Source organism: Siphateles boraxobius, unplaced genomic scaffold (genome assembly GCF_051911475.1).
Source record: "Siphateles boraxobius isolate OS27281-9 unplaced genomic scaffold, OSU_SipBor_1 99, whole genome shotgun sequence".
Lineage (NCBI taxonomy): Eukaryota > Metazoa > Chordata > Actinopteri > Cypriniformes > Leuciscidae > Siphateles > Siphateles boraxobius.
Genome location: NW_027509229.1, coordinates 2229579 through 2237603, shown reverse-complemented (window position 1 = coordinate 2237603; position 8025 = coordinate 2229579). Strand labels below are relative to the sequence as shown.

General features: G+C 41.4%; 1 pseudogene; it reads right to left on the bottom strand.

Annotated features, from left to right (window-relative positions):
* Window positions 1–5849: 5849 nt before the first annotated feature.
* Window positions 5850–7652, bottom strand: LOC143733385 (uncharacterized; annotated as a pseudogene).
* Between the last annotated feature and the right edge of the window lie 373 nt (window positions 7653–8025).

Genomic DNA, 8025 nt, shown 5'->3' with positions numbered 1-8025 from the left:
GCAGCTGTTGTTCAAGCAAATTCTGCATTTTACAATGCTATAACTGCCTACATGCGCCGGAGGCAAACTATTATTCGAGCGATCTATGACAATTCCCGTGTGCAGCGGCGGTCCATGAAAAGAAATCTCTGGTCTTCGACATTTTCTAATCTTTGCAGAGGTAGCTAACATTACTTGCTTCCTCATCAAATCTGAGGAATAGTCCATCCGTTTCCTGTTTACACCGGCACGCGCATGCACAGTGTTGGAGAATGGTCACGTGATCCGAGTTTTCAGTCGTTTTAATGTGGACGGAGATCAATTCTAATACGCAGCTAAAACGCTGGTGTGGACGGAGATCGTTTTCGTTTTAATTCTCCGTTTTTAAACGAAAACGCAGTAGTGTGGACGGGGCCTTAGAACACATAATGGAGTGATTCTGTGAGGCAGCCGAAAGAAGAGAAGATTTTTTCTTGCTACTGCATATCTATACAATGAGTTTGCACTTTCATTCGGAGTGGAAATTTATTCTGTCAACGTCATCATTGTCCCGCCCCTTCTATCTTACGAGGATTCACAATTTCATCTCGTGCAGGAGCCGACGCCGCAGTTACAACTGCATATTCAGAAATATGGATTTAGATTATTTTTACAGCAATCTTTTGTACAAACTCCAAATCAAGAAAAGTTGGGACATTTTTTAAAATGCAATCAAATCAAGAATCTGTGATTTGTTAATTATATTTAAACTTTTTTTAGCTGAAAAAAGTACAAAGAAAATGTTTCCAATGTTTTCACTGACCAACATAATAGTATTTTGTAAATATGAACAAATTTTGATTTTGATGGCTGCAACACACCCCAAAAAAGTTGGGACAGAGACATGTTCACCACTGTGTACTGAGTACACACTCAGTACACATAATAAAATAATCACCACTGTGTACTGAGTCTTACTCACCTTTCCTTTTATTTACACTTTTTAATCATTTGGGAGTTGAGGATACTAATTGTTGGAGTTTTGCTATAGGAATATTTGTCCAATCTTGTCTGAAACAAGACAGCCGCTCAACAGTCTGTGGTCATCGTTGCCTGATTCTCCTTTTCATGATGGGTCATACATTTTCCATAAGAGACATATCTGGACTGCAGTAAACAGGCAGACACATCCCTTCTATGGTGCAGAGTTTCTAGAAACCACTCAGTTTTAGCATGTGCAGAATGAGGCCTGGCATTGTCTTGCTTCCCAGGAAAGATGTCATCTTGATGGCAGTTTATGTCTCTGTACATTCTAAATATATGCCTCCATGTCAATGGTACCTCCACAATAATGCAAGTTACCCATACTGTTTGCAATGATGCACCTCAATACCAGCACAGATGTTTGCTTTTGCACCTGTCGCTGGTGAAAGTCCGGTTGGTCCCTTTCGTCTTTGGGACTAAGAACTCGTGTTCATTTTTTTCCAAAAACAAGCTGAAACATGAACTCATCTGACCACAGCACACATTCCCACTGTCTTCTAGACCAGGGGTTTTCAAACTTTTTGTGTGTGTGGACCACTATTTGTAATCAAGAATTTTCACGGACCACCTCATAATACACATAATAAAATATATCTACACACAGTCCTTCCTGAATTAATCCGCACCTCTAAATAGGCTTACTAACATTAAAACTATAACTGGTCATCACATCAGTACAACAGCTTGTTAAAAGAAAGTTTACTGCACACAACGGCTGCCACATATTTAATTTATTTACTCAAGCGCCCGAGGGCATAATCAGGTTCATTTCAGGGATGCAAACATGTATGGTCAAAAAAGAGAGAGCTAATCGAAGCCCTCGCCCCGCGGCAAATATCCAGATACTTTGCCGCCAACCCCTGTCACTCCTATAGGCACATATAGTAAAATGAAATTCAAATAAAGTTTTAACAAAAAAGGTTTTATAAAAAGATAAACCTCACATATTTCAGTCTTTAAATAATTTTTCACAAAAAAAGGTTTAGTAAAAAGATAAACCTCACATATTTCAGCCTTTAAATCATTTTTATAAAAAGAATGAGTCAAAAAAAGATAAATTACTTGACATTTACATCTATGCACATTAGCTTATCTTTTATTATTAGCTAATAGTAAAATTCGGTCCGATTTTCCTGTGCCGTCTGTCGTTGCTATGCGCGCTCTCCACAACTTAGTTGTGCTTAGTAGCTAATAGATTTCCACCACCGAAAAACGCTTGCTGTAGCTCTGCTACAAGATTTATTTACGGAGAAGAGAAAAACACCCAGTGTTTGGGTGCACGTGTATTCTTACATTCTTCATTGACTGAGCTTTCAATGTTTACGGAAAGGATTAAGCTGATTTGTTTGTTCTTGTCACATGAACTGCGGTGCGTTTGCAGCATTATGAAAAGTTGAGGTGTTTTCATCTCGCTGCGCCTAAAAAAATGAGTGCGTCACTTCAATTATGAGCGCACCTGCCGCGCGCCTACATGAAATAATGAACTTGAGAGCGCAAAAGACACGATATGTGAACGGTCCCTTGACGAGCTACCTCCAATCGTGCGACGTGTTGGAGACCCCAGTAAAAGATACGCAGCAAGAAGAAACACTAGCGTTTCACGCTTGCGCGCATACTGCTGTTTTGGCGTGCAGTATTCTGATTTGCTTATTTCCTTTTTACTTGTTTCGTGGAGGCAATCCAGAATTACTGTTGGTGAATTATAATCAGACAAATATTTTATATAATGGCAAAATATTTGCCTCTGCCGCTTTCCTCTTCAGAGAAACTGTTGCTATCCACCAATCCATGTTGTGTTAACACAATAACCTGACAATTTAATTAAAAATTTATATCAATATAGGCCCATATTCTTGTTACTTTTTTATTTTTTTTATGGGGATTCCTGGTAAAATGAAGGTAAAAAATATTATTTTATATTTTATTTTGCCTTTCCACGGACCACCTGCAGTACCCTCACGGACCACTAGTGGTCCGCGGACCACAGTTTGGGAACCACTCTTCTAGACCGTCTGAGATGAGCTCAGGCCCAGAGAACTCGCCGGCATCTCCACATAGAACTGACGTAAAGCTTTCTCCTTGCGTAACAGAGATTCAAGTGGCATTTCTTGATGCAGCGTCAGACTGTGTTCAGTGAAAACGGTTTTCAAATTACTAATATGTTTCAAAATGGTGCTATATTTTAGCCAACAAGACAGTGATTAAGGTAATATAAAGTTAGATTTGGTGACGTACACACCCAACCCAGAAACCGAAAAAAAAGTATGATAAAAAATTTACTTGCATGGTGTCAAAACACTCGTTGTCCAGTATCTTCACGAAATCTTATCAAAACTTTCCACAAATTCACAGGAGACCGTCTTCTGGCAGCGAGAGAAAAAGAGCGGAAACACAACCTGCTTGATCCTGACTAACTATATAAAAGGTCCGTGTTACGTTTAACCCTGCGTTAGGTTTCCGTCACTCCAATTAACTATCTTCAAGTCATGTTAACCCCACTCATTTCTTGTTCAGGCTCTCAGGGACAATTGAAAAGTCCACAGCAGGTCCAACAAGTAGAGGAGGGTCCTCAAACTCATCAGTCTGCTGAAGAACTTAACTCTCGCCCTGCTGAGTCCAATAGCCGTCAATATCCTGTAGTTCCCAGTATCCTGTAGCTCCCAAAGGGAACCCAAAGACCTCCACCTCGTCAACACCAAACTCTCGCACAATCGCCTCGTTGTGGGGACCGTAGTAATCAAGTTTCTCCTGCGCAGCACTGGACCGGGAATCAGGAGCAAAGTTGTAATGTACCGTTAACCCTCTGGGATCCAGAAACGCGCCGGCGCGTTTTGCAGTTTTTTTCCCACATAGCAGCAACATAGACTTAAAATACTCCGTCATTTTTGGTCATATAAATAAAATCAATACATGATTATAAACTATAGAGGGTCTTCTTTTTTTGTGTACACTCACATTAGCATCAAAACCGTGTGGTTTTGTAAAATGAAGAAAATAAACAGGGTGTGCTTTCTGCCTCTCTGTCTCCATTAACTTTTTTTCTGGTGCACGTCTCTAAACTTAAACAAAGCTCAGCGAATACTATTCACACAAGCACAAGCAATATATCTTTATAATCATTTAAGTTTGTACTTTTAAAATATCTAATTCAAAACTAAAATAAATATTCTCTGTTTATGTAATCTATAAAAAAAGAGAGAGGTATCAGCCGATCTCATTATCGTTCTCTCAGCTCATTATTCTGCTAATCTAACACGCCCACGGAGAGCGCGCGGTATTCAAACGAAAATGATCTGAAGCAACACATGCAAAGTGTCAACGCCCCTCATAAACGCGATAACACAACAAATGTAAACATCAGATTAATGTACTATTTCTTCTTGCGAGGCTGTGTGAGAAATAATCCTGGGACATTTACCTCAGAACATGTGCTGGTTTATTTTCATTTCGAGGATCAACGGATCCATCTGAGAAGTAAGTTTTTTATTATTATTGTTCTAATCGCGATATCATAGTGTATGTAAACCGCAAAAAGACTGTTTAAATATGAATCGCGTCTGTGTGTGAATGAATGAACTGAACAGTTTTTACCAAACCCTATTGCTATACTGAGATGAGTGAAAATCAACTGAAATATGTTGAAATAACGTTAAAATGTCTTTGTATTAGCAACGCATTAAACTGCAAATCAATATTTATATGCCCTAATATAGGCTCATAAAAACAACAAACGATATGCCTATGTTACTGACGAAATATGAAAGACAACATTTCGTTGACTAGTTTTGGATAGATTATTAACTGTTTACTGTAAACAAGACTACTGCCACATTGAATAAGCTGTTGTTCACCAATTTCTGCTCAAATGTTAAATATATTAGGCTTTGTTTGTTTTGTCAAAAATAAAGTCATCAACTAGGATGCTATTATAGTATTTGTTCCAAAGTAGGCTTTATTCAAACTAATGAATCCTTAACTTTGAAATATGTATGATAAAATGTATACTTTAGTTTTTACAAAGAAATATTACACTTGAAATATTGTTATTTTAATTGTTGCTGTAATTGTAACATTTTTAATAAAATAGCAAATAATATATTTACAAGGTAGATGTAAACAAAATCTTAAAAGGTCAATATAAGCCTTCTCTTCAAATTATTTGTATTGTGTTTTATTAGTGACAAATTTGGGGAGAGGATACATATCCAAAACTTTCTGAAAATACAGTATGAGAATTAACTACACAATTACTAGAAATGCTCACCTTGGATATTATACAATTTGCAAGCAAAAATACAAGTGGAAAAATACTATTCTTTTCTAGATGTTTCTAACTGCGAACCAATTTTGTAGTATATATACACATTTCTTTTCTTGTGTCCTTGTATTCTTTCTTGTGTCTCAGTGACACACCTGTGAAAAGCTCATTATGCAGGCTCATTAAGCAGGTCTTTTGTCTTCACAGGTGTGAATCAGACCATTATACATGAGTCATGCCCATTTCGCATATTGCCTTTCCAAACAAAAAGTGTTTTACGAAATTTAAATCAATGTATTGTTTTATGTGAATGATTTGGAAGGATGATTTTCAGATCATTTTGAAGCAAAAATCCTAGGCGAGAACATCCATTAGTCTAAAGTCTTGTGGACACATATTTAGTATGTGTTTTGTGGCCTTATTTCAGAAACTTTAAGTTTTAGTTTTTTCAATAACCACATTTTCTCAAAAATACAAACATGTACATACATCTTGCTCACATATTATGGTAGCCCTGTTTGTGCTATATAGAGTGAATTTACACCTTTGCCATTAACATGTTTATAAATAACTGAAAAAAGCACAAATGTCAGAGCATGTCAGAACACCTCGGACCCCAGAGGGTTAAATCAATGGCCAGGGCTTTGGAATCCCGGATGAGCACCAAGTCAAGTCACCTCAGGAGGGTCCTTAACTCCCATTCCTGGTGGACCTCCCATCCGTGAACCTCAGCCTCGGCTCCGAGGAGACGGCACAGTTTTACGTGCCAGGCAATCCTGGCTTCCTGCATAGCTGGACATTGCCCAAGGATGTGTGAACTTGACTCCAACCTGTATGAGCAGCGCCTGCAGGCTGCACCCGTCTTGCACCTGCCCCTGTATTGGAACTCTTGGGCGAGGTATACGCATGCACGCAGCTGAAGAGCTGCTATGTAATGTCTCGAGGTGAAGCCCACTGAATTTCCCAACCATGCGTTGCTCGCTGAGGAGAGGTGGAAGCCGAGTACCCCCACCCCTTGAGTCTGTAGGCCTGCCCATCTTTGGAATTCGTCGTTCCTCCAGTCACTCTGTACTGGACACATCTGGTGGTGGTCAGTCAATGAGCCGATGGTGTCTCCTCTTTCGTTCGAAACCTCCCCATCCAGGGATGGGAGGCAATCCGCCTTTCCACCGGCTCTCCGGCACACCCCCTCAAACTTGGCTCGTGTGCGATAGTTATTCTGAATAACTCGGAAAGACTGAATAGTCTCCTCACTTGAATTGATGGGATTTGTCGAGTGAGCTTGCAGATCCCCAGGCCGCCATCCGGTTTCCTTGCATATAATAGCCCGTCACAGGTGGACGGCGTAAGGTGCAGCCACTTCTTCACCGACCTCCTGATCGTCCCATCCAGGCATTGGAGTACGAGGTCAGTGACCTCACAGAGGTCAGCTTGGTAAAATAGCCGTGGAATGGCATACTGATTTAGGAGAACCACCATTTGGAAGGGTTTAAGGAGCGATTTCCCGATCTTGTGGCACCACCTGTTAAGAACCACCTCCAGGTCAGGCTTGTCGACAAATACCACTGCAAGTTGGCTGCACTCTTCTTTGCAGTGTCGGATGAGGCCCTGCAGCGCATCGACGTTCTCCGTGCACCCGGGGCTAGAACGAAACCCCCTTTGTCTAGAGTGGATCGGACACGTTTCCTGCATTCGTTTATTCACCACCCTAGTGAAGAGCCTTAAGATCATCGACCCGATGGTGATTGGCCTCCAATTGCCAACCTCCATCACCGCTCCTGGGTCGGATGTCTTGGGGATTAGCACAGTGCGAGTTTTCTTCAGGCTTGTTGGAATGACACCTGTGAACCCACACATGTTGAACAGACGAGTGAGGGTCTCACACCTAGGGTCCCAATTGGGTATATCCTGCTTCTCAATCCCATCTGGGCCTGGTGCGGATGCGTTCGAGACTAGTTGGAGACTTTGTTGGATCTCACCTTGAGAGATACACCCCACTAGGTGAGTGTTGTCAGCACCTTTAAGCCAAATCGACCTAGCCTGCCAAAGGGAGAAGGGGACTCGAACTAAATCGTTCCCTAAGAAAATGGACATCGAGCTACTGTCCCTCCATCCAATATTGTTTTTGCAAGGCGGGCCCGGCCCGTTTTGAATAGGAATTGGCAATATGACATTTGGCAAGTATTTTATGTTGGCGCAGCCTACCATTCCGTGGCGCTGTTGTTGCCCTTCATTGCCTACGTGTGGGGTTTACTCTCCCTCCAGGGACGCATCCCTGAAGGATCCTGTGCGTTGCCGCCTCGACCAGCTCAGGTAACTGATCGTTGCCTTCCAACCAGGCTGCCAGGACGTGGATGTTATCCGTGCCATCGCCCTCCACCTCGCTCACCATTTCGCAGGCCATCTCCTGGAAAAGGTGCAGAAGACCACCCTCTGGCAAGTTGGGTATATTTAGAGGGACTGATGAACTTGCAACGGGCTCAGACGGTACTCCATCGATCCTTGCAGGTCTTCCATATTCAGAAGGAGCTGCCCTGCCGGGGCCCCTCCCTCCGAGACCATCAGGGTAGTTCAATTCAATTCAAATTTATTTGTATAGCGCTTTTCACAATACACATTGTCTCAAAGCAGCTTTACAGAAATTGCATTTCGGAAATGTACATAGAAAAATACAGTTAGTTAATCAAGTATTAATTTATGGCATAACATATCGCCGGCTTTGAGTCGTCTCTTCACAGGCGTCGAGTCGTCTCTTCACAGGCGTT